This window comes from Leptonychotes weddellii, chromosome 3 (assembly GCF_054177405.1).
Source record: "Leptonychotes weddellii isolate Sample4059 chromosome 3, ASM5417740v2, whole genome shotgun sequence".
Taxonomy (NCBI): Eukaryota; Metazoa; Chordata; class Mammalia; order Carnivora; family Phocidae; genus Leptonychotes; species Leptonychotes weddellii.
This window is the reverse complement of record NC_138371.1, coordinates 70,618,422-70,644,458: the sequence shown is the minus strand read 5'-3', so window position 1 is coordinate 70,644,458 and position 26,037 is coordinate 70,618,422. Positions and strand designations below refer to the sequence as shown.

Sequence of the window (26,037 nt, the reverse complement as noted above, 5' to 3'; positions counted from 1 at the left end):
GGCGTGTCATACAGTTAGAATCATATAGTGTGTAGCCTTTTCAGATTGGCTTATTTTACTTAATGGTATATATTTAAGTTTCCTCCATGTGTCTTCATGGTTTCATAGCTCATTTCTTTTTAGCACTGAATAATGTTCCATTGTCTGAATGTACCACAGTTTATTTGTCCTAATGAAGGACATCTTGGTTGCTTCCAAGTTTTGACAGTTAGAAATAAAACTGCTACAAACATCTGTGTGAAAGTTTTTGTGTGGATATGTTTTCAGCTTCTTTGGGTAAATACCAGGGAGTGCAGTTGCTGGATCATATGGTGGTATGTTTAGTTTAGTAAGAAACTGTCAAACTGTCTTCCAAAGTGGATGTACCATTTTGCACTCTCATCAGCAATGTTGCTTTACATCCTAACTGGCATTTGGTGTTGTCAGTGTTGTGGATTTAGGCCATTCTAATAATATAGGTATCTTATCATTGTGATATCTTATTGTTGTTTTAATTTGCTTTTCCTTGATGATATATGGTGTTGAATGTCTTTTCATTTCCTTCCTTGCCATCTGTGTATCCTCTTTGATGAGAGTTCTGTTCAAGTCCTTTACCCATTTTTAAATTGAGTTACTTGTTTTCTTATTGCTGAGTTTTAAGAGTTCTGTGTATATTTTGGATAATAGCTCTTTATCAGATGTATCTTTTGCAAATATTTTCACTGAGTTTGTGGCTTATCTTCTTATTCTCCTGACAGTGTCTTTCATAGAGCCAAAGTTTTTCATTTTAATAAAGTCCAGCTCATCAATTATTTCTAACTTGGATCATGCCTTTGGTGTTGATTCTAAAATATCATTGCCACACCCAAGATCATCTAGATTTTCTCCTTAGTTATCTTCTAGTTTAATAGTTTTGTGTTTGATATGTAGGTTTATGATCCACTGCTTTTGCTGCATTCCACAAATTTTGCTAAGTTGTGTTTTCATTTTCATTTAGTTAAACATATTTTTAAAATTTCTTGGAGATTTCTTCTTAAATTCAGTTGTCATTTAGAAGTATGGTGTTTAATCTCCACATTTTCTGTGATTTCCTAGTTATATTTCTGTTATCAATTTCTAGTTTAATTCTATTGTGATTTAAGAGCAGAATTTGTATAAATTTTGTTTTTTAAAATTAATGGTGGGTGTGTTTTATGGCCCACAATGTGATACATGCTGGTGAATGTTCCATGTGAGCTTGAGAAGAACGTGTATTGTGCTGTTGGATGAAGTAGTCTATAGATGTCCATTGTATCCAATGATTGATGATGTTATTGAATTCAAGTATGTCTTTACTGATTTTTCTGCCTGCTGGGTCTGTCCATTTCTGATAGATGGGTGTTAAAGTGTCTAACTATAATAGGATCCATCTACGTCTCCTTGCAGTTCTATCAGTTTTTGCTTCACATATTTGGATGCTCTGTTATTAGGCGTGTACAAATTAAAGATTGTTTATGTCTTCTTGGAGAAGTGATTCCTTTATTATTATGTAATAATAATAATATGTTTTCCTGATGATTTTTCTTGCTATGAAGTCAGCTCCATCTGACATTTATATAGCTACTCCTGCTTTCTTTTCTTTTTAAAAAGATTTTATTTAGCTTTGCGCAGTGGCAGTATCGTAGCCAATGAGGTTTATCCGAGGCGCGATTATTGCTAATTGAAAAGATTTTATTTATTTGACACAGAGAGAGAGAGAGAGAGTACAAGCAGGGGGAGGGGCACGCAGACGGAGAGGGAGAAGCAGGCTCCCTGCTAATCGGGCTCCCTACTCAGGAGGGAGCCCGACGTGGGGTTTGATCCCAGGATCCTGGGATCATGACCTGAGCCGAAGGCAGATGCTTAACTGTTTGAGCCATCCAGGTGCGCCATACCCCTGCTTTCTTTTGATCAGCATTAGGATGGTGTATATTTTTCTATCCCTTTACTTTTAATCTATATGTGCCTTTATATTTAAAGTGGGTTGCTTGAGGGGGAGGAGTTAAGATGGCGGAAAGTAGGGGGATCCTGGGCCTTTCTTCTCTCCAGCTCGGCTGTATTGAGGTCACATCACATGGTATACCCAGGAAATCAATCTGAGAATTGGGAAGAAGGATCTCCATGTTGGAGGGAGACAGCGTGGCAGGTGTGAGGTGCGTGGAAGTGAATTTTGGGAGCGAAAAGCTGCCGAGCCACGGAGGGGAGGGAACATTTTCTCAGGGAAAGGAAAGGGAGAGAGGGAGGGAGGGGTTTACAGAGTGCGGCATGGGGTTCACACAAGAAGGAAACATCTCAGACCACAGACTGGGGAGCCAGGGGAACTGAGTGGCACAGGTTATTTGCAAACAGTGAGTGAAGCTCAAGCTCCAAGGTTTGGAAGTGTGCGATGGAGCAGAGCCCTGGCGTGCACTCCCAGAGAGAAGGACAGCCCTGGCCTGAGAACGAGCACAAAGTGTGGGAATCTCCTGGGTCAGACTGGGAGAGATCGTTCCCCTTCCTGGAGTACATTTGGAAGAGGGCGTATTGCCTCTCCAGGATAAAAGACCCTGCAGGCACCAGCCAACAGCCTCTCATCTGCAGGCGACAAAGGTGATGCAGAGGGTGCATAACCTGTTTGCTGCTTGCACGGTGACACACCATAGATTCCGTGCACCGTGCAGGTGGGAGACTGTTTTTCTGGGACAAATGGCCCTAGTCAGAGTGCAGCAAGGCTCTAATCCAAAGGAGGGAGCAGATCCGAGCGGTGAGGTCTCCTTTAAGATTTGGAGTTTTGAATCCCAGCCATGCACTGAAGGTAAAACCAGAGGTTTGGAGTTTTGAATCCCAGCTGTGCTAAAGATAAAATGCAGGAGAGTGGGTGCCAGGTGTGCTAATGGCTCTCGATTTTCCGTGAGGGCTTCCTGAACAGCAGGGGTGTGAGAACCCCTGTCCAGGGACTAGAGAGTAGGGTGGCGCCATTTTACCCTCGCCAGCAACATGGTTGAACTTCAGAGAGCAACACAGTGACCCCCAGTGGAGGTGGGGCCCCACCCTTCTGTGCTTGGCAAGTGGTTTTTTCCGCTGGTGCAGGACTGACTCCGAGCTAGCACAGCGGGCCTCTACCCCAGAAAAGCAACTCAGGCAGCACATTGCATGCACTGTCTACTGATCAGACAGTGCTTCAGAGCATTCCCCTTCAGTGGAAATAGGACCAGCCTGTATTTTTTTTCCTTCGTCGTCTTCTTTTTTTCCTCCCCACCCTTTGGAATCAGGCTTACAGTTTTTTGTTTGTTTTTTCATTTCCTTTTCTCTCTCTCTCTCTCTTTTTTGGAATCAGGCTTCTTTCTTTCTTTCTTTTTTTCCCCCCTCCTTTCTTTTTCTTTGGAACAGGCTTATAGTTTTTTTGACTGCCTGTTTGGTCTTCTTCACTCCTTTTCATTTTCTCTTTTTTTTGGAGCAGGCTTTTTTCTCCCCTCTCTTCTTTCTTTTCTTTCCTTTTCCCCCCAAGCTTTTTTCCACAAACAAATGAAAGCACACCTAGATAAAGGTCCAAGCATTCCCCACTGCAAGCAAGGAGGAGCTCTGCAGACCAAACTGCAACAGCAGAGTGCACACAGCATATACCAGAAACACTTGAAGTGCCAGGCCCTGGACAGTGTATGACCACTTTTTAATATAACATTACTCTAAGGTGCAGGAAACATAATAAGCTTTCATAACTTGCAAAAGATGGAAACAGCCAAAATGACAGGAGGGAGGAATTCTTCCCAAAAGAAAGGGCAGGAAGATATTACAGCCAGAGACTTGCTGAAAACAGATATAGCAATATATCCAAACAAGAATTTAGATCAACAGTCATAAGACTATTAGCTGGACTTGAAAAAAAAACATAGAGGACACCAGAGAAACCCTTGCTGCTGAGATAAAAGACCTTAAAACTAGTCAGGCTGCAATAAAAAATGCTATAACTGAGATGCAGAACAGAGTGGATATAATCACAATGAGGACTGAAGAAGCAGAGGAGAGAGTAGGTGATAGAGAAGATAAAATTATGGAAAATAATGAAGCTGAAAAGAAGAGGGAAGGAAAACTATTAGATCATGAAGGTAGACTTAGGAAACTCAGTGATTCCATAAAGTGAAATAATATCCATATCAGGAGTTCCAGAAGAAGAGTGGGGAAAAAGGGACAGAAAGTTTATTTGAACAAATTATAGCTGAGAACTTCCCTAATCTGGGGAAGGAAAAGGCATTCAAGTTCAAGAGGCATAGAGAACTCCCCTCAAAATCAACAAAAACAGGTCAACACCATGACATATCATAGTTACACTTGCAAAATACAAGATAAAGAGAGAATTCTGAAAGCAGCTAGGGAAGCATTACCTGGGTACAAAGACCCCAATAAACAGGAGAATTACAGGTGAATATCCCTGATTAACATGGATGCAAAAATTCTCACCAAGATATTAGCTAATCGAATCCAACAGTACATTAAAAGGATTATTCAAAACAGCCAAGTAGGATTTATTCCTGGGCTGCAAGGGTGGTTCAACATCTGCAAATCAATCACACCACATTAATATAAGAGACGATAAGAACCATATGATCCTCTCAATAGATGCAGAAAACACATTTGACAAAATACAGCATCCTTTCTTGATAAAAACCTTCAAGAAAGTAGGGATCTTCTAACATAACTCAACATCATAAAGTCCATATATGAAAGACCCACAGTGAATATCATACTCAATGGGGAAAATCTGAGAGCTTTTCCCCTAAGGTCAGAAACATGACAAGGATGTCCACTCTCACCACTGTTGTTCAACATAGTACTGGAAGTCCTAGCTTCAGCAATCAGACAACAAAAAGAAATAAAAGGCATTCAAATAGGCAAGGAAGAAGTCAACTTTTCACTATTTGCAGATGATATGATACTCTATGTAGAAAACCCAAAAGACTTCACCAAAAAATTGCTAGAACTGATACAGGAATTCAGCAAAGTTGCAGGATATAAAACCAATGTGCAGAAATCTGTTGCATTTCTATACACCAATAATGAAGAAGCAGAAAGAGAAATCAAGGAATCAGTCCCATTTACAATTGCACTAAAAATAAGATACCTCTCTAACCAAAGAGGTAAATGATCAGTACTCTGAAAACTGTAGAACACTTATGAAGGAAATTGAGGAAGACACAAAGAAATGGAAGAACATCCCATGCTCATGGATTGAAAGAACAAACATTGTTAAAATGTCTATACTACCCAAAGCAATCTTCACATTTAATGCAATCCCTATCAAAATACCACCAGCATTTTTCACAGAGCTGGAACAAACAATTCTAAAATTTGTATGGAACCAGAAAAGACCCCAGATATCCAAAGTAATGTTGAAACAGAAAACCAAAGCTGGAGACATCACAATTCTGGACTTAAGCTATATTACAAAGCTGTAGTCATCAATACAGTATGGTACTGGTACAAAAACAGACACATAGATCAATGGAACAGAATAGAAAACCCAGAAATGGACCCTCAAATATATGGTCAGCTAATATGCAACAAAGCAGGTAAGAATATACAATGGAAAAAAGACAGCCTCTTCAACAAATGGTGTTGGTAAAACTGGGCAGCAAGATGCAGAAGAATGAAACTGGACCGCTTTCTTCCACCATACACAAAAATAAATTCAAAATAGATGAAAGACCTAAATATGAAACAGGAAACCATCAAAATTCTAGAGGAGAACATAGGCAACAACCTCTTTGACATTGGCTGTAGCAACTTCTTACTAGACCCATCACTGGAGGCAAGGGAAGCAAAAGCAAAATGAATTATTGGGATAATGATAAAAGCTTCTGCACAGCAAAGGAAATAATCAACAAAACTAAAAGGCAGCCTATGGAATGGAAGAAGATATTTGCAAACAACGTATCAGATAAAGGGTTAGTATCCAAAATCTATAAAGAACTTATCAAACTCAACACCCAAAAAACAAAAAATCCAGTCAAGAAATGGGCAGAGGATATGAACAGACATTTTTCCAAGGAAGGCATACAAATAGCTAACAGACACATGAGAAAATGCTCAACATCACTCATCATCAGGGAAATACAGATCAAAGGTACAGTGAGATACCACCTCACACCTGTCAGAATGGCTAAAATTAACAACTCAGGAAACAACAGATGTTTGCAAGGATGCAGAGAAAGGGGTACCCTACTGTTGGTAGGAATGCAAACTGGTGCAGCCACTCTGGGAAACAGTATGGAGGTTACTCAAAATGTTAAAGATAGAACTACCCTAAGACCCAGAAATTGCATTACTAGGTATTTATCCAAAAGTTACAAAAACAGTGATTTGAAGGGGCACATGGACCCCAATGTTTATAGCAGCAATGTCCACAATAGCCAAAATATGGAAAGAACCCAGATGTCCATTGACTGATGAATGGATAAAGAAGATGTGGTGTGTATATATATATATATATATACACACACACCTATACATTCATATATATATATATATATATATATATATATATAATGGAATATTACTCAGCCATAAAAAGAATGAAATCTTCCCATTTGCAATAACTTAGATGGAAATAGAATGTATTATGCTAAGCAAAATAAATCAGTCAGAGAAAGACAAATACCGTATGATTTCACTCATATGTGGAATTTAAGAAACAAAACAGATGAATGCAGGGGGAGAGAAAAATAAAATTAGATAAAAACAGAGAGGGAGGCAAACCATGAGATTCTTAACTATAGGGAACAAGGTGAGGTTTGCTGGAGGGGAGTTCCGGGGAGGAATAGGCTAATTGGGTAATGGGCATTAAGGAGGGCACCTGATGTAATGAGCACTGGGTGTTATAACACACTTGCATATATGCAAGTGATGAATCACTAAATTCAACCCCTGAAACTAATAATACACTATATGTTAACTAATTTGAATTTAAATAAAATCTTAAAAAAAAATTAAGGTGGGTTTCTTGTAGATAATATACAGTTGAGTCTTGTGTTTTGATCCACTGCTAATCTCGGTCTTTCAATTGGTGTATTTAGGCCATTGATATTTAAAATGATTGTTGATATAGTTGGATTAATATCTACCACAGGTTACTGTTTTCTATATGTGGTCCTTGTTCTTTGTTCCTATTTTTATCTTTTACTCTTTTTCTTCCTTTTGTGGTTTTAATCATTTAATATGATTCCACTTTCTCTTCTTCCTTAGCATATCAATTATACTTCTCTTTTTACTTTATTTTAGGTGTTGTCCTATGGTTTGCAATTTACAACTAATCCAAGTCCACTTTCAAATAACACTATACCACTTCATGGGTAGTGCCGGTACCTTACAATGACAAAATATGTCTAATTCTTCCCTCCCGTCTCTTATATCATTGTTGTCATTCATTTCACTTATACATGGTCATATACATACATATATATATATATATATATATATATATATATATATAACCTGATACATTTTTCCTATTATTATTTTGAACAAACTGTTGTCTGTTAGATCATTTAAGAATAAGACAAATATAAGTTTTATTTTACTTCTGCTTATTCATTCTCTCATGGTTTTCCTTTTTTTATGTAGTTCCAAATTTCTGACATCATTTTCCTTCTCTCTGAAAAACTTCTTTTAACATTTCTTGCCAAGCAGGCCTACTGGCAACAAATTCTTTCAATTTTTGTTTGTCTCCAAAAGTCTTCATTTCTTTTTCATTTTTGAAGGCTAATTTCCTGGGGTATAGAATTCTAGGTTGAAGGTTTTGTTCTCTCAACATGCTAAATATTTCACTCTACCTTCTTCTTGCTTGCTTTATTTCTGAAGAAAAGTTACATGTAATTTTTATCTTGCTCCTCTTTGGTAAGATATTTTTCTTTTTGTTTCCTTTGATATTTTTTATTTATCTTTGATTTTCAGAAGTTTGAATATGATATGCCTCAGTGTAATTTTTGGAGGATTTATTCAACTTGATGTGTTCTGAGATACCTGGATATGTGTTTTCGTGTCTGGTATTAATTTAGGGAAATTCTCAGTCTTTATTGCTTTAAATATTGCTTCTGTTTCCTTCTCTGTTTCTTCTCTTTCTGGTGTGTCCATTATGTGTGTGTTACACTTTTTGTAGTTATCACACAGTTTTTGGATATTCTGTTCCTTGCTTTTTAAGTCCCTTTCTCTTTGCTTTTCAGTTTGGGAAGTTTCTGTTGTCATATTCTCAAGCCCAGAGAATCTTTCTCAGCATATTTCATCTACTATTGAGCTCATCAAAGGCATTCTTCATTTCTGTCACAGTGTATTTGATATTTAGCATTTATTTTTATTTGTTCTTAGGATTTTTATCTTTCTATTTACATTATGCATCTGTTCTTTGGGTTATCCACTTTTCCACTAAAGTCATTAGCATATTAATCATAGTTTAAAAAAAATTACTAGTCTGATAATTCCAACATTCCTGCTGTATCTGATTCTAATTCTGGTGCTTGTTCAGTCTCATCAAATGGTGTTTTGCCTTTTGGTATGCCTTGTATTTTTTTTCTTGAAGGGTGGACGTGTACTGGCTAAAAGGAACCATGTTCCATAAGTCTTTAGTAATGCAGAGGTGAAGTGTGGGGGAGGGAAGTGTTCTGTAGTCCTATGATTAGATCTCAGTCTTTTGGTGAGCCTTTGCCTGTGGACTGTGAACTTCACCTGTGCTTTTCAGTCCCTCCCCAACCCCCTAGTTGGGACAGGATAGTTAGAAGGGGCTGGAGTTGGGTATCCTCCTTCCCTCAGGAGGCTAGAGCCTACTGGAGTTGGATATTTCTCTACTCCCAGGTAGGTTAGGCTCTGATAAATCCCCAGCAGGTTAAAATTATAAAATGTTCTTCAATTTTTCTGGTAAAATTGTTTTTCCTGAGAGCAGCCCTTGTTAAGAAAAACAGAATATTCTGTGTTTTTCAAAATGGTTCCTGTTCCCCTCAACTTGCTGGAAGCACAGGGAATTTTTCTCTGGTATTTGCTGTGAGGCCCTGGTAGAGCTCCTGGAGGTAAAACTCACAAAAGTGTGGGAACCCCGTTGCTGACCTCTCGGCCCCCCCCACCCCCGCCGTGGTTTTAAACTCTGACTGGTCCACACTGAGCCTCCAGCAATCCGTCAATTACAGTTCAGGTTTTTGTACCCTGGCACTGACCCCCATGGTGGTTTCTGCTCATGGATTTCTGTAGATTGTGATTCTCCATTAGTCTCTCCAGTTTTCAGGGCAGTGGTTTGCCTTGTGAATCACATCTCTGATGGATCTACAAAGAGTTGTTGATTTTTCAGTGTATTGAGCTTTTTACTTGTTAGGATGAAGTGGCAATTTCTAAGTTCCTGCTATGCCTAATTGGAGCTGTTCTTTTTTTCTTATTGTTCATTTCTTAAGGCCTGTGTAATCCCTGGTTTCAACTCCTCTTAAGTTCTCATTGCTGCCATAGAATAATTGTTGAGGAGTTGTGAATGAATGTATACATATGTCTTCAGTTTTTCCTGAAGTTTATTTCTCTCTTTTTCACAATGTTAAGCCTAACCAATAAAACTTGAGATGACTTGGGCTTCCTTTAGAATAGATATTATCTGTCTGTGATGGAGAGGAAACTAGAGGGCTGATAAAACTTAAATCTGAACTTTTAAAGCCAAATTCAGAAAATGAACTGATCAGAATGTTTGCCACGGCTACTTGTGTTTCCAACTCTGAAACTCACATTTCTTCCCAATGTTTTTGCTTTTCAGAAACTCAGGAAATCACATTTTCCTCCAACTTCGAAACATAGTTGGACTCCCCCTAATAAATACTTGAAAAAGCATATTAATTTCCTCCTTTAAACAAGGTAATCTTTTAAAGAAAGGAGAGTGTAAGATATAGAGGTGATCAAGTTTTTGTGAGCACCTATGGTTCCTGTCTTAGGTTGGACTAGAAAGCTGACCACGGAATTATGGACAAGAATTCTCCTCTTAATCTTTAGGAAAAAGGCTCTGCAAAATCACTTAGTAGCCATACCCTCATGGAAAACTTAGACGTTTCCACTTTCCTGGGCTCTAAGATTATGTATCGAAACTTTCTAGAACAGTTCTATTCTTGTTTAATTTTGTCCTTTCTTAATAAATGGGTTGCATTAAGTGTTAAGAAAAATGACCTAAAATTTATTTTTACACATTTATATATAAATAAATTAATAAATCAGGATAAAATATGTTGCTAGTCCTGTTTTTTTCATTTAGAAAGTAAAACTGGTAATGTTTTTTACATGGAACATGAAGAATATTGAGTTTATTATTTTTCCTTCTTTCCTCCCTCCATTTTTCCCTTTCTTTCCCTTGCTCCTTCCTTCCCTCCTTTTCTCCTTACCTTCCTCTCTCCCTCCCTTCTTCCTTTTTTTCATTTTTCCAATCAATAGCATTTATTAAATATATATGCAAGGCACCTACAAAGTGTAGGTTTTGTTCTTTTACTTTTAAGATTGTGTTTTATTGTATAACAAAGGGAAGTTGGGGAGAATTAAGGTGCAGGGTGAATGAAGAATGAAGTAGGCAGTAAATACACTCAAGAAACCAGATGAGGAGACCATCTCTGGTTGCTTGTTTTCATGCCTTCCACAGGGAGGGGATCTGAACTCTCCATAGCTCCAACACAAATTTCTACCCTCACACAGATCTTTCTGGTGCTCTCTGGGAAGACTGAACCACAGGTCATTCTGAAGACTCAGTTAATCTTTACAGAGTTAAAAACCATGTTCTGTGATTAGCCCTATCAAACGTCTGATCTGGTTCTGATTAAAGTTCTTGTTCTTTAATTTTTCTTTTCATAGAATCTCCATTTCTAATCACAATATATATGGTATGTCTCAGCCACTGAAGATTTGCCGCATGATTTTGCTTGCCAAGACTCCCAGGTGAATTCCAACGAGGCACTGTAGCTGGGACATTAAATAAGTAAGTAACTTGATAGCATGACATTTCATTAGAATGCTGTCAAGTAGAGAATGAGAGCTCTAGGAAGCTGTTTCTAGCTTACTTCAGGATATTGGCGGGAAAAGAAAGTAATTAGGTCTCTAATTTCTGCTCCTGTTTGCCATTTTCTTCAAAAGGACAATATGCCTTTTAGGTAAGAACTTCTCTAGTTTTTTGTTTTTTTTTTTATGGTCTGTTTGTTGTTTGTTTACTTTAATACGCTCAGAGCAGAAGAGAAGTTGTGCCTCCGTGTTCTGCGTAGTGTCTGGTTGCCTGGACTATGTTGAAGTTCCTCTTACCATTGCTCTTTATTTGGTGCGGTGCTGCCAACTTTTCCGTTCATCTCATATGACGCACAGTTGAGCTACAGCCTTGTGCTGTCCTTCGTGCATTTGATCCATTCTATGCAGGTTATGTAGGATGTTCTAAGATCTCCTGTCCTTTGAATCGGAACCTTAATTTTCTTTGCTCGGTGAGCTTTTGGACCAAAACATTCCAAGGCGTGTGCTGATGCAACTACACTGAAGGAATTGGTGATGCCCACTTTGGTACTTTGTTCTAAGTGTAACTACTTCAAAAGTGGGGCAAGGAAAATGCGATATAGAGATAGAGAAATACAGATGATAATCTGGCCTGGGGCTTTGGACCCAGATGGAAGAAAAATGTACTGAAGATTAGAAATGATGAAAAAGGAGGACAAAACAATAATAAGAAAAAGGCCCTATTTGGGCAAAATGCCATCTGGCATTTCTGGTGGTAACTCAATGATCCCTCATACAGTTAATTGATGAGATACTTGAGAAAGCAATCAGAGCCATTAACTTGTTTTATAGTGAGATTAGGGAAGAAATCTGGGGAGACCCTATGTGAAAATACAACTCCAAAATAAACCTTTCTTTTTTTTTTATGTTAATCACCATACATTACATCATTAGTTTTTGATGTAGTGTTCCATGATTCATTAGAAAGACATGTATCAAAATAAACCTTTCTTACATAGCTGGGGAGACAGTTTGATATTTGTCAGTGCCTATCGGAGATCCTGGTTTGGGCTTAAGTCGGTATTCAGTACTGTCTAGGAAAAATCTATTCACCTGGTAAGAGAATGCAAAGTGGATCTGTTTGAATAAACTTGCTGCAAGGACTTTGCTTGATGAGGGAAGGAGAAATTTTTCCTGAAGGGCTTGGCAGGGAGGATGGTGTGGCCCTTGCTTCAGCTTTGGTCCTTCCTGCTAGCTTTAAGGATTTGAATTTGAACCCTGTGGAGAGAGAGGCTATAGGTGGAGGCTGGAGGGCTGTGTTATAGAAGAAACTGAGGCACTCCCATCACTGCTTTTCTGGGGAGAGGAGTGTGCACTGAGGCTCCAGGGACGTCCTGGGTCTTTGCTCAGATTTGGGAAATCCAAAAGACAGCTTCCTTGTCCCTGATGAGTTGGAGTGTCACAGCCAGTACCCATGGGCCAATGAAATCTGCCTTAAACTGTTTGCCCTTGTTGCTGCAAAGAAAGACATGAGGGGCAGAAGTAAAGGTGTGGCAAGGATTGTACAGAATGCAAAATGAAGCACAGGCCAACTAGTGACTTCACCTTGAGGACACAAACACCCCAGGAATTGACGGTAATCCTAGGGCAGGTATGGGGCTTCTTACAATTTTAGGCATAGCACTTAGAAGTCCATTTTTTTTAAGTTTTGAGTCTTGTTTGGTGTCTCCCTCCCTCTCTTCCTCCATCCTTTCTTCCCTCCCTCTATCCCTTTTTTTCTTCCATGCTGTTCAAAATAAAGCAGACGACTGTTATTTTCCCCTTACTACATCTTGAGTTTATTTTTTGCTGCATTTTTGTGTTACTGAATGGGCCTGAGGGACTGCCTGGATATTGTGTGAGAACTCTTAGTTTCAGCTGCATCCTTAAATCATCCATCCTGGTACTCGGCATATGTTGATTTTTTTTTTGCTTGTGTATCCATTCCCTGATTGTTTTTTGTACACCTACCCTTCACCATGCACAGCCCAAGTGGTGTGGGCAAGGTTGACCATGACCCTGGCTCCTTATATGACTCAGGATTTGGTCACGAAAGACACATTGCCCCAACTTTTGTTGGAGCTCTTGGGAAAGAAGCCAGGACACCTAACCTGGCAGAGTGGAGCTGGAGGTGCTGGTGGCCACCTTTGCCACCATAACTGGAAGAGCCCGCCTGAGAATGAAGCCGAGGAGAGCAGATCCAAGGGAAGCAAAGCCAGATTCCTGACTCCATTGTGGATTGAATCTTTGGACCCAGTCATGCCAGACTGGTTTGAGTCAAAATGGACTTTTTCTGCCTAAGCAGTTTGAACTGGGTTTGTGCCATCTGAAGTTTCCAAGAAGAGTCCGGCCAAACATTGCCCCTAAGCCACACCTGCCAGTGCTGTGTTAGGAAGATGATTAGTTGGAAAGAGATGAAGCCATGGACTAATGCCTCTAAAATAGGCATCCTGAAAGGACCCTGAGGACTGAAGTGATCTGGCTTATGAGGGACAAGGTTGGGGGATGCCAGGAAGTACTAGGGTCCTTCTGGTCATTAGAACCCCTCCCCTCTTGCATAAATTCCCCTCTATCTCAAGTTTCTGTGTATGCTCAGGATAGGACTTAGGGGTTTAACACTGTGAGCTTGGGAGAGGGCCACTTTAAGGTTTTTCAGCACAGCCTGGCTGGCTGGCTGCTTATTAGCAGGGCCTTGTGCTAACAACCACACTTGCCTGAGCTGTAGCGTGGCTCGTCTGGATTGTCTTATTGTCTGTATTCTGGCTAAAAAATAGAAGGGGGTGGGACAGTAGCTCCCCTGGTTGCAAAATGAAAGATCTTCCACATTTTTCTGCCTCTGCCAAGAAACTTATTTTTAGAAGTGTGAAATTGGCAGGTATGTGCTACCTTCCTTTCTGTGTACCTGACTGCCTCAAGGATACAGGCTAAACCAGAGTGTTTAGAGAGGAAAAATGCAAATCTGCTCTTCAAAGAATTAGTCACACAGAGGAGAGATTTGGAGATTCACACGTGTGGCTCTTGACTCATTAAAGATAAAGGTGAAACATGATTACTGGCTATAACCAGGTAGAAAAGTGTGGCTTCTCAAAGGTTCAAGAAGCAACTCATGGCCACAGTTGGGAGGAATGAGGTAAGAGTATTGCGTGGGAAGGCTGGCTCATCCTCCACCCAGTCACCCCTATCAAGGATTGGACATTGGCACTTAGAATGAAACCAATTTGAATTGTTGGCCTAATTCAGCCCTGTTTACTGCAGTCCTGTCAAGGGGACCAACATATTTCATGTCAGGAAGCTCCTTCTTGCCTTGTTACATTGTTTTCTTTACATCTGATAAAAGTGTCCTTAAAATTTTCAACATGTCCTCTCTTTAGTACTTCAGTCTAAGGGACAAAATTTTAAAGGTAATGTTGCAGATACGCAATCTAAGTCATTAAACTATCTCGGAGACTATCTCTCACTGTGGCTCCTATGGAATACTTATTGTAACAAGACAAGGTTTTGATTTCAAGGCCGTGTGTATTTATAAAGTGCACGCCCGCGCGTGCATGTGTCCGTGTGCCTGCGTGTGTGTGTGTGTGTGTGTGTGTGTTCAGGTGCCTGGAATTGGATTAATGGTAATTCTTGGTTTATAACACATGCTCATTATTAGCCCATGAATGGACCATTTTTATTCATTTTCTTGGCCTTTTGGGCATGGACTATCCTTCCCATACTCTCTGAATTTTGGTATGGTCATGGACTTGCTTTGACTAACGAAACATGACCAGATATGGTATGAATCATTTCTGAACAGAGCATTAAAAGCAAGTGTATGATCCATACATCTTTCCCACTGCTGCGGTGACTGTAGAAACTTCCCTAAGCCCAGGGCCTTGAGTGGCTCTGATGAACAGATCCTCCCTGCTGACCTGCACTGGATATGGAGAATGGGCAGGAAATACACTTTTATTGTGTTAAAGAATTTGACTTGTCAGGACAGTATAACCTAGCCTTACCTGTCCATGACAGTTAGTAAGCTATTGTTTATCAGTGCCAAACACACCATTCTCTACCATGTTTCTGGGGCTAGGATTTTGCCAATCATATTCCTCCTTGACCAGCTGGCTTCCTGTTATGCTCCACCAGAGACCTGCAGAGAGAGACTGGAGAGCAGGAGGATGGTGAAGGCCTTCTCTTTCCTGTTTTGCTTGTTGTTCCTATAGGTATTGTTTCAACAACGGCTTCTTACCCTGACAAAGTCAGTTGATTCCAGTTTCCAGCTTCTTCTAGCGTTTTCAAGACTAACTTTATTGTGCCTCTTCGGAGGGGCTAACCCAAGTCCGGTAGGACCCCCTTCTCAGACTCCACATGGCCCCTCTTATAAGCCTCTAGATTCTTATAATCCTGATCTTTTCCTTTTGTTCTTCTATCCCTAAGGCTGTTAGCTGATTCCTGTGTTACTAATGCTATGCTACTTTCATGTTCTCTTTGACTTTTTAATTCCTCAAATACTTATTTAACCACTTCGTGATGTTAAATTCTGTTAAAATAACTGATGTGGTTTCTGTTTTCCTGAATGGATCCTGGCTGATACACAGACTGATATAGTTACTTTTAAATAATGTAATAAGCACCCATGAATTTGATATCCAAAGCCAAAGCTAGGTCCTTGAGAATAACCTTTATCTAATGGTGCAAAATCCAATCTCACCGTGTCTCTCCTCTCTATCCCATCCTCCAGCCTCTTCCCACAAATGGCAGTCCATGGCTTTGAGCCATTGTTCATCACTGCCTTTCTGTCGTTTTTATGTAGTTTTATGTCTATATGTTTGCCTAACCCTAAAAATTGTAAATTGTAATTATAGTTGTTTTAGCTTTATGAGAATGGGAAATATGTGGTATATAATTTTTTGGGATTTACTGTTTAACTTATGGTTAGGATCTACCCATATTGCTTTTTATTTCTTTGTTTATGTGGTTTTTATTGCTATATAATGTGCTATAAGGTGAATAGCCTGAAATATATAATTTCAAGTAAATGAGGAAAAGCCAAGTCTAGGTTTTGTGTAATTTGGAAAGATTTGATATTGAAAAATGGTTCTCCTGGTTTCTCTGACATAGTTTCTGGGCACGCACTCTGGGCTCACTGATCAGGTAGCGGGTAAAGAAGGTATACATCTCACTAACCATTTATATTTGCTAAACATGCAGAGTTCAGTCTCAGGAATCTTTAGGTGAAATGTGGAATGGGATTTTTGTCTTTATACAATTTAACTTTTTAAAAATTTAATGAACAACTAATCCAGGGTGAAAAGAGAGTCAAAATAGAAACAAGATTGCGTGGATCAAACAGTCAGATGCCTTACTTTTTAAAGTTGTCTCTCTGAGTCAATGTCTTCTTGAAAGAAAAGCCACTGTAGTATGATGGGAAGCATTTCCTATGGGCCATAAATGGGTGGAGATACGGAGCTAATAAACTGTGAAGCTCTGTAAGATACTGTTGATTGCAATTAACATCATTTACAAAAACAATTACAAGAATTGAACGGTGGTCATTCTCAGAACAATTCTAAAGGCTTCCCAGTTTGTCTGAAGGCATTTCTGTGATAGAGCTTCCTTGCCTCGGGCCAGCCAGTAAATTCCAGTGTTCTGAGAGAAAACTAACCAAGAGATACTTAGCAAATGCTGGATAATGAAAATAATAGAAGCTCATATATTTTGAACACAGGGGAACTTGGGCTTGCTAAATGACTTACATGCATCATTTCATTTCATCCACCCAAGAGGGTGGTACTCCCATTGTCTTTGTTTTTTACAGATGAGGAAATCCAGATGTAGGGAGAATAAACCACTTGTTCAAAGTCACACGGCTGTTAAATGGTGAGGCTGGAATTTAAACCCAGGTGTGTCTCTGTAACCTGAGTTCCTAATCTCACGGATCTTTATAACTTCTGCCAAACACAGTCTGTGTATTTGTGTTGTGTTTGATCTTTCTTTTTGTGGTCAAGTCAACTTCAGATTGTCTCTCTTAATGACACGCAGTAAGACAGGGAGTAGTAGAATGGTTTTTGACTTTCAAGCACATGTTAAGTGAGAGTTTTACTTCTCTCTTCCGACACAATCCTTGTACTTGGTGATTTGGCAGTTGCTTCCTTTTGGATTCTTGGAGTCACTAGTTCGAAATGATGTCTTTTATTGGCTTGGAGATATTACACATCCATTCCTGAAAGCTTTTATTCTTTCTCCTGATCCAAGGCTAACAGCTTTTCATTTTAGCCTCTGTTCACAGATAGGAATAACCTTGCCCCCACACATACTTTCAACATTGAGCCTGAATATGCGCTCTGACATGCATGGGGAGATTTTGCCCTGTTTTCCTGCAGCAGTTGACCTCTCAGAGACCAACACTTGCTTTTTGTCCTGCAGTATCGCATGCTTAGACCTGTAAACCACTTTCATCTGTTTTTTAAGATGTAGAGATAAGATCATTTTAATGGAAAAAAATGTATATGTTTTGTGCATATATTTGTTCTCTAACCAGTTTCCTAAAAATTTGGTTGATGACCACAGTCTTGGTAAGAAGGATCATTTTGAGCAGTGGTGACAAAGAAATCTTGTTCTTATTTAAAACTTTTTTGTTTTCTCTCTTCTCCAACAGGGGCTATTTGGGGGAAATTGAGGCAACACAACAGAGATGACAATATTGTTGATTTAGTTGTTGGGGGGCAAGGTAGGATGGGAGAGAAAGCAGAGGAAAGAGGAGGAATGATCATGGTTATAAAACCATGTTTTTCTTAGCTCTAGTGAATTTATTTCTTGCTTTGGAATAATTTTCTTTCAATAGAAGAATGACTTTGGTGCTTTTATTTTCTATATCCAAAACTTATTTCCTCTGAACTAGAAAAATTTTTTTCTCTGCACTCCATTTTGAGGTATTATGATATCCTAATCTAAATGCAATCTTCTGGCATACTTCCATTAATCTTTAGAGAGTGTTCTAGTCGCCTTGACTGTAGCAGAATGCCTTTTTCTGTGCCTGAAATTGCAGTTTTCTGTGAATGCTCAATTACATTGTAGGCCTATTCTTAATGTCCATTGCTAATAGGAGTCAATGTTTCTTCAATGTCCAACTTCATGTAGTCACACTAATTTTTTTTAAACTGTTTATTGAAGTATAACATATATATGGAAAAATGCATAAATCCAAAGCTTGATAGCCTTTGATGAGGCGAATATACTTCTTTACTGCTATCCAGATAAAAAATAGACAATTAGAGGGTACCTGCGTGGCTCATTTGGTTGAGCAGTTGACTCTTGTCTTTGGATCCTGGGTTTGAGCCCTGTGTGGGGCTCCAGGCTCAGTGGGGGTCTGCTTGAGGATTCTCTCTCCCTCCCCCTCTGCCCCTCCTCCTGTTCACATGTTTATGCATACTCACTCTCTCTCTCTAAAATATATAAAAAATCTTAAAAAAAAATAGACAATTAGCAGCACTTCAGACCTGTCTTCGTAAATTACCCACTCATTATCCCTCTTTCCCAAAGGTAAGTAATGTCTTGATGTCTATCATCATCTATAAGGGCTGTCAGTTTTAAACTTTATATGAAAGAAATCACACAATATGTACTCTCTTGTTTGGCTTCTTTCACTCAACATTATGTTTGTAAAACTCTTCCATGTTGTAGTTGTGGCAGTATTCATTTTCATTGCTGTTTAATATTCCATTGTATGAATATAACACAGTTAGTTTTAATTGTTTATTTATTATGAACATTTGGGTTGTTTCCAATTTTTGGCTATATAACAAATAGTGCTGCTATTCACATCGATTCATATAAGGTATCTTGTCTGTCTTTTGTTGAGTACATATATATAAACACATATATATATCTAGAGGTAGAATTGCTAAGTCATAGGAAATGCTTATGTTCAATTGTATCTACCACTGAATGGTTTTCCAAAATGGTCGTACATTTTTTTCCATCACCATTAGTGTATGAGAGTTCCAACTGCTTTTCATCCTGATCAACACTTGGTATTATTAGTCATTTAATGTTAGCCATTATGGTGATGTACAGTGAAATCTCATTGAGGTTTTAATTTACATTTTCCTGAAGACTAATGAAATCAAACAACTTTTCATATGTTCATTGGCCATTTGCAGAATCTCTTCTGTGTAGTGTCAACTATCCTAGTAGGTCATTTTTCTAATTGATTTGGAAGAGTTCTTTTTAAATTCTGAATATGAATAGTTTGATAGATATGTAATTGCAAATTTCTGCTCCCACTTTGTTGCATAATTTTCTATTACGACAGTATCTTTGGATGCACAGAACTTCACTATTTTAATGTAGTCTAGTTTATTATTCTTTTATTTAATGTTTAGTGACTTTACTGTCCTATTTAAGAAATCTTTGCTTACCACAAGGTCATAAGGATATTTATTTTATTCATCTTCTAGGAGGTTTATTGCCTGATGTTACACATTTAGATCTACAATCTATTTAGAATTGATATTTGTGTCAGTGAATGTATTTAATTTTTATGTAGGTATCTAATTAACAGAGCACTATTTACTGAAAAAACCTTTTTTTTTTTTTTTTTTAAGATTTTATTTATTTATTTGACAGAGAGAGACAGTGAGAGAGGGAACACAAGCAGGGGGAGTGGGAGAGGGAGAAGCAGGCTTCCCGCCGAGCAGGGAGCCCAATGTGGGGCTCGATCCCAGGACCCTGGGATCATGACCTGAGCCGAAGGCAGACACTTAACGACTGAGCCACCCAGGTGCCCCTGAAAAAACCTTTCTTTTTTCTACACCACAGTGTCTCCTTCATCACAAGGAGTCAATCTCTTTCTGGACTTTCTTCTGTTCTATCAGTCTATGTTCCAAGTATAGTATCGTAATTACTGGAGCTTGGTATCTTCAGTCCTGATAACAGTGGAGTAAGTTATCCAGCTCTGTTTTTCTTCTATATTTGGTCCCTTGAATTAACTTGGTCCTTTGAATTTCCATACCAATTTTTAGAACCAACCTGTTCCTACCTCCTCCTTAAAACCTTCTGGGATTTTGACTGAGGTTGCATTTCACATAGGTATCAATATTGGGAAAACTGACATTTTAACAATATTGAGTCTTCAAATGTGAGAACAGGGTATTTCTCTTACATAGAGCTTTTAAAATATCTGTTCATGTTTCTGTGCTTAAGTCCTGACTATCTATTATTAAATTTATACCTAGGTATTAGATGGGTTAGGAAATGGTGTCTATAAATTTTTATTTTTTGTTACTTTGTTATTAGTATATATAGATTTATTTTTGCATATTGATCTTATATAGATTCCTTGCTAAATTTTTTTTATTAATTCTAATAAATATCTGAACATTCTTTTAGATTTTTCTATGCATACAGTCATGTTATCTGTGAAAAATGATAATTTTTCTTTTTTAATATTTATAACATTAAAATTATAAATATATGTATGTGTGTCTATATGTATGAGATATATATATGTGTATATATATATATCTTGTAATTTTTTTTAAAGATTTTATTTATTTATTTGACAGAGAGAGAGACAGTGAGAGAGGGAACACAAGCAGGGGGAGTGGGAGAGGGAGAAGCAGGCTTCCCGCCTGGCAGGGAGCCTGATGTGGGACTTGATCCCAGGACCCTGGGACCATGACCTGAGCTGAAGGCAGACACTTAACGACTGAGCCACCCAGGCGCCCATATCTTGTAATTTTTTAATTGCAAGATATACAGTATTGATTAGAAGTGTTGATAGAAAGTGTTCTCATCTTATTCATGATCTCCAGAGTGGAGGTGGGAGAAATTTGAAAAATTTCAGCAAGATATTTTCAGTAGATTTCTTATAAATATTGTCTATAGATTAAGGAAGCTCCTATTTTTATTCCTAGTTTGCCACGAGTTTTCTTTAATGAAAAATGGGTGTAGAATTTTATCAAATAATTTTTCTTATATATATTTATATGATTATATGGTTTTTTCCTTTACTTTGTTGAGGTGGTAAATATGCTGATTAAATTTGGGTTATTAAACCAACTTTGTATTACTTGAATAAACCCCAATTGGTTATGATTTCTTTTTTATGTACTACTGGATTTGATTTACTTATTTTGTTTAGGATTTTTATGCCTATGTTCATGAGAGAAATTGTCTATAAAGATCCTTCTTGAATTGCATTTGTCAGGTTTTGGTATAAACGTCATCCTGGCTTTATAAAATGAGTTGAGAAGTGTTTCCTCTTTTTCTATTCTCTAAAAGAGTTCATATAACATTTTTATCATATTTTCCTTTTTTTTAAAAGATTTTATTTATTTGAGAGAAAGAGAGAGAGGGCATGAGCAGGGGGAGGGTGAGAGGGGGAGGGAGAAGCAGACTCCCCACTGAGCAGGGAGCCCCGATGCAGGGCTCGATCCTAGGACCCTGAGATCAGGACCTGAGCCGAAGGCAAACGCTTAACTGACTGAGCCACGCAGGTACCCCTGTATCATACTTTTCTTTTCTTTTTTTTTTTTTTTAAATTTTAAAGATTTTATTTATTTATTTGAGAGAGAGAATGAGAGAGAGAGAGCATGAGAAGGGGGAGGGTCAGAGGGAGAAGCAGACTCCCTGCTGAGCAGAGAGCCCGATGTGGGACTCGATCCCAGGACTCCAGGATCATGACCTGAGCCAAAGGCAGTGGCTTAACCAACTGAGCCACCCAGGTGCCCATATCATACTTTTCTTAAGTGTGCCGAGGACTTCCCTGGTGAAGCCATCTGAATCTGGAGATTGTTTTGTGGTCGTTAGGTTTTGAATACAGATTTCATGTCTTTTCCAGTATGGTAATATTCTAATTTTCAATTTCTAGGTGTTAATTTTTGAAAGTTGTATTTAGCTAGGAATTTATTTTATATGCATTTTCAAATTTATTGACATTTATATATCTTCTAATTTTCTTTTTAATGTCCATAGTGCGTAGTGATGCCCTTTTTTGTATCACTGATATTGGCCATGTTTGCCTTCCTTCTTTTTTCTTGATCTCTCTCAATAGGAGTTTATAATTTTATTAGTTTTTTTTAAGTACTAAATTTCAGCTTTATTGCTTTTCTGTACTGTGCATATTTTCTACTTTATTTCTATTCTTTATAATTTTTTTCTTCTACTTTTATTTGGATTTAATTTGCTATTATTTTTTAGTTTCATAAAATAGATATTTAGAACATTGGTTTTTAGTCTTCTTTCTTAAAATATTCATCTTGGACTAAAATTTTGCTTATAACTACAGTTTTACCTGAATTCCACAGGATTGCGTATTCTGTATTTTAATAATCATTAATTTAAAAATATTTTCTAATTTCTATTATGATTATTTTTTTGACCCATAATTTGCTTAGTTTCCAAACAGTTGATGGTTTTCTAATTACTTTTTGTTTCTGGTTTTTGGGTTCATTTTCTTGAATGATTAAAGTCCTTTGAAATTAGTTGAGACTTGTTTTATGATGGGCCAATTTTGATAAATATTTCACTGCACTTGAAAAAAGTTTATTCTGCTATCTTGCCTTAAAAATTTGTGAAAGTAATTAAAGCCAGTTAATTGTATTGTTCAGATTTATTATTGCTTAGTCTATCAACTTCTGAGAGAGGTGTCTTAAAATTTCCCATTGTGATGGTGGATATACCCATTTCCCTCTTGAGTTTTGTTAAATTTTGCATTATATATATTTAAACTCTATGCTATTAGAAAGATACAAGTTTAAAGTTGTTATAGTTTTTCTTTTACCATTATGAGAACCCTTTTTTACCTCTTATAATGTTTCTTGCCTTAAAGTATGTTTTTATGATATTATTGTGATCATAGCAGCTTTTTAAAAATTATTTTTTGCATATTGTATCATTTTTTCATTCTTTTACTTTCCAAACTATCTTTGTCTTTGTATTTAGTCAAGCTTCTTATAAACAGCAGTTAAAGAGTTGGCAAATGCTATAAGGAGAATACATATGTGAGTTTGGGCTTACTTCTTTGTGCCTCCCTTCTGTCAGTGACCCCAACGCCCCTCAAGGCCCCTCCTACATTAGAAGGCCCAAAGTGCAATTTATTCTTCTTAGCTCTATGAGAAAGCTCAATGTCTTCTTTGCCTATTAGGACTTGCCTTCTGCAAAAGTTTTTAGCCCCTGCCATCCCTTGCTCATCTCTTGCTTAAGACTCAGCAAATGCACCAAGGGAAAAAGCTGCGTGCAGAATATTGGGCTCAACTCAAAGAATTTCTCTTCTTTCTCAGAGCTTGGCCCCTAAGTTCCTGGTTGCCCTAAAAGTTCTCCAATGCCTACAGAAATATTTTAAAAACTATTTTATACAGCTTTTCAAGTTACTTTTAGTGGGAGTGTTGGTTTATGAAAGCTATTCTATTTTTGTTGCAAATAAAATGTCCACATTTATCTTTGATTATATTAATCCTTATGAAAACAAATTTTTTTTAAAAAAAAACTAAGTGTATGGAGACCTTAATAATCCACTTTATTGAAAGTTATTTTTTAAAAGTTTATTGATTAAAAAATTTTCTTTTCCACAAGCAACCCTGTCCCTTCTTATAATGTGTGCACTTTAAGGAACACTTGGTATCTCCATCTACCAAGATGGACAAATAGAAGTTATTTGTGGCATGTGATCTTTCTTTGGGCATTTGCTTGATTGAAGTTTTCATGTGGAATATTGTTCTCTATCCATAAATCAGACACTCAAGAGAAACACCTTCCACCTCAGTAGGTGCCCTGGATGAAGCAGATTGTCAGAAACGTTAATGATAACTGACAGATTAGGGAAAGGAAAGAGGTCTACAGGGTGCCCTTGTAGAGTACATCCAGGGGCAGCTACTTCTATGAAGTGTTATATTTTTTTTTTTGAATATTTTATTTGTTTATTTGACAGAGAGAGAGATAGCGGGAGCAGGAACACAAGCAGGGGGAATGGGAGAGGGAGAAGCAGGCCTCCCGCCGAGCAGGGAGCCTGATGTGGGACTCGATCCCAGGACCCTGGGATCATGACCTGAGCTGAAGGCAGACGCTTAACGACTGAGCCACTCAGGCGCCCTAGAAAGTGTTATTTTAACTTCAAAGTGAAAGATAGGCTTGGTCACCAAATAAAGGGTTTTAGATTTTGAAAATTGCCATGATTTTTCTTTTTTATCATCTCAAGTAAACAACAGGTAAATAGCATAAAAATGATCCTGCCTGTCTGAAGCCAAAGAAATAGGCTGACTGTCTTTTCAAGATCTCTTTCAATTCAGTTTCTATGTTATTAAAAAGAAAATTAATATGGTCTTATGCAGAGTAGTACATAATTTCTAAAATGAAGATAATTAAATACTTTTCTTGAAAATTTCCATTTCCATTTCTCTGCTCATGCCTTTACCTGGAATAAATTCTGTTTTTTTTCTTTGAATTTTACTTTGGGAGCTGGCTTGGATTTCACCATCTTGAGGAAGCCATCCCTGATATCCACACCCAATGTCACTATGCCTTTACTCATATTTATTAATGCTTGTCATCTGTCAAGTACTGAGTAAACACTCTAACTGAATTATCACATTTAATAATTAAAAACAATGGAAGAGAGGTTACTATTTTAGAAATACAGAGAATAAAGTTCAGAGAAGTTAAGAAATTTGCTTAGTCATACCATTAGTGAATGACATTGCCTTTTTTTTAACCTTTGCATTTCCAGTTTGCACTATATGTTGATATTAAATCCTATTTTTGTTACTGCGCATCTGTAATTTTTATGCAGTCTTTATATAGTCCATTATTCTTCCCTCACTGTGTCTAGTAGAAGACTTTATAGATATATAAGTGCTTACTACTGTCCCCTGAATTGACTATTTGAGTATAAAGAAAGATCATCAAGAGCTCAGCTCTTGTTCATATCTTGATGAGTAGAGAGATCAAGATAATTTGTCATAAAGAAAATACTAGAGGTGTACAGTTTTAAACTCTGGACAGTTGAGGGAAATTAAAATTGAACAGATCCTTGACAATCATGAGGAACAGTTCTGGAGACCTAAACAATCCTCTAAATTCATGAATTTCATTAGTTCCTTAGAACACCCATTTTCTCTTCATTTTCATTATAAGCAGTAATCATTTTCCTTTTGGGGATCATAAAAAATAAAAACGTAAGCTATAAAAATTACTGGAATTATTGTGTATGTAGTGATGAGCTAAGGATGGCAAAAATAAGTTGATATATGGATATTGGAAGGTTTAGTGACTCCCTTACTAAAATGTGACTCTTTTTTTTTTTTTAAGACACATTTATTCAGCATCATGATCAGACTATTACATTTAGCAATCAACAGCATGGGTGTAAAAAAAAAAAAATCTACATTAAAATCCTTTCTTGGAATGCTTTACACTTTCCACAGAACAGAAACTAAAATAACCTGTTATACAATTAGTCACAAATACAGTCCTCGAGTTTTTTGCCCATACACATGAGTATTGTCTAAAACACGTCTTCTTTGTAGCAGCTAGGCCCTGCCACCACTGTGCTTGGCTGAGTTCACAAATCTGTTGTAACCTGTAGCTTCCCTGTCACTTCTCTGGCTCTCCTCTCCTGCTAAGCTTTGTTTCCTGGCAGTAATTAGAACCTTCTGCCACTGCCGTAGCTACTGCTGCCACTGGAACCACGACAGCCACCTTGGTTTCATGGTTTGGTGAAGTATTGGCCTCCATCGCCATAGGGGCCAGAGCTTTTGCCTCCAAAATTTCCTCTCATGGGTCCAAAATTTGAGGATTGATTGTTGTAATTGCCAAAATCATTAGAGCTTCCGCCACCTCCAAAGTTGCTTCCATCGTTACCAAATCCGTTATGGCCATCCCCACGGCCACCATATCCACCACCACCTCGACTGCCACCAAAGCCACCTCGACCACTGAAGTTCCCTCCACGACCAAAGTTGTCATTCCCACCAAAACCACCTCCACGACCACCACCAAAGTTTCCAGACCCACTTCGACCTCTTTGGCTGGATGAAGCACTAGCCATCTCTTGCTTAGATAGGGCTTTCC

General features: G+C 37.9%; 1 protein-coding gene and 1 pseudogene across 1 annotated transcript in view; both read left to right on the top strand.

The window, feature by feature from the left end:
• The window catches only part of ARL6IP6 (ARF like GTPase 6 interacting protein 6), a 188,831-nt gene that overhangs the window by 105,775 nt on the left and 57,019 nt on the right, over positions 1–26,037 (top strand). Inside the window, exon 6 of the transcript XR_014143608.1 lies at positions 10,828–10,951. The gene's annotated coding sequence lies outside the window, so the exon portion shown is untranslated. The remainder of the gene's footprint in view (positions 1–10,827; positions 10,952–26,037) is intronic.
• LOC145720840 (U4 spliceosomal RNA) lies at positions 1,618–1,698 on the top strand (annotated as a pseudogene).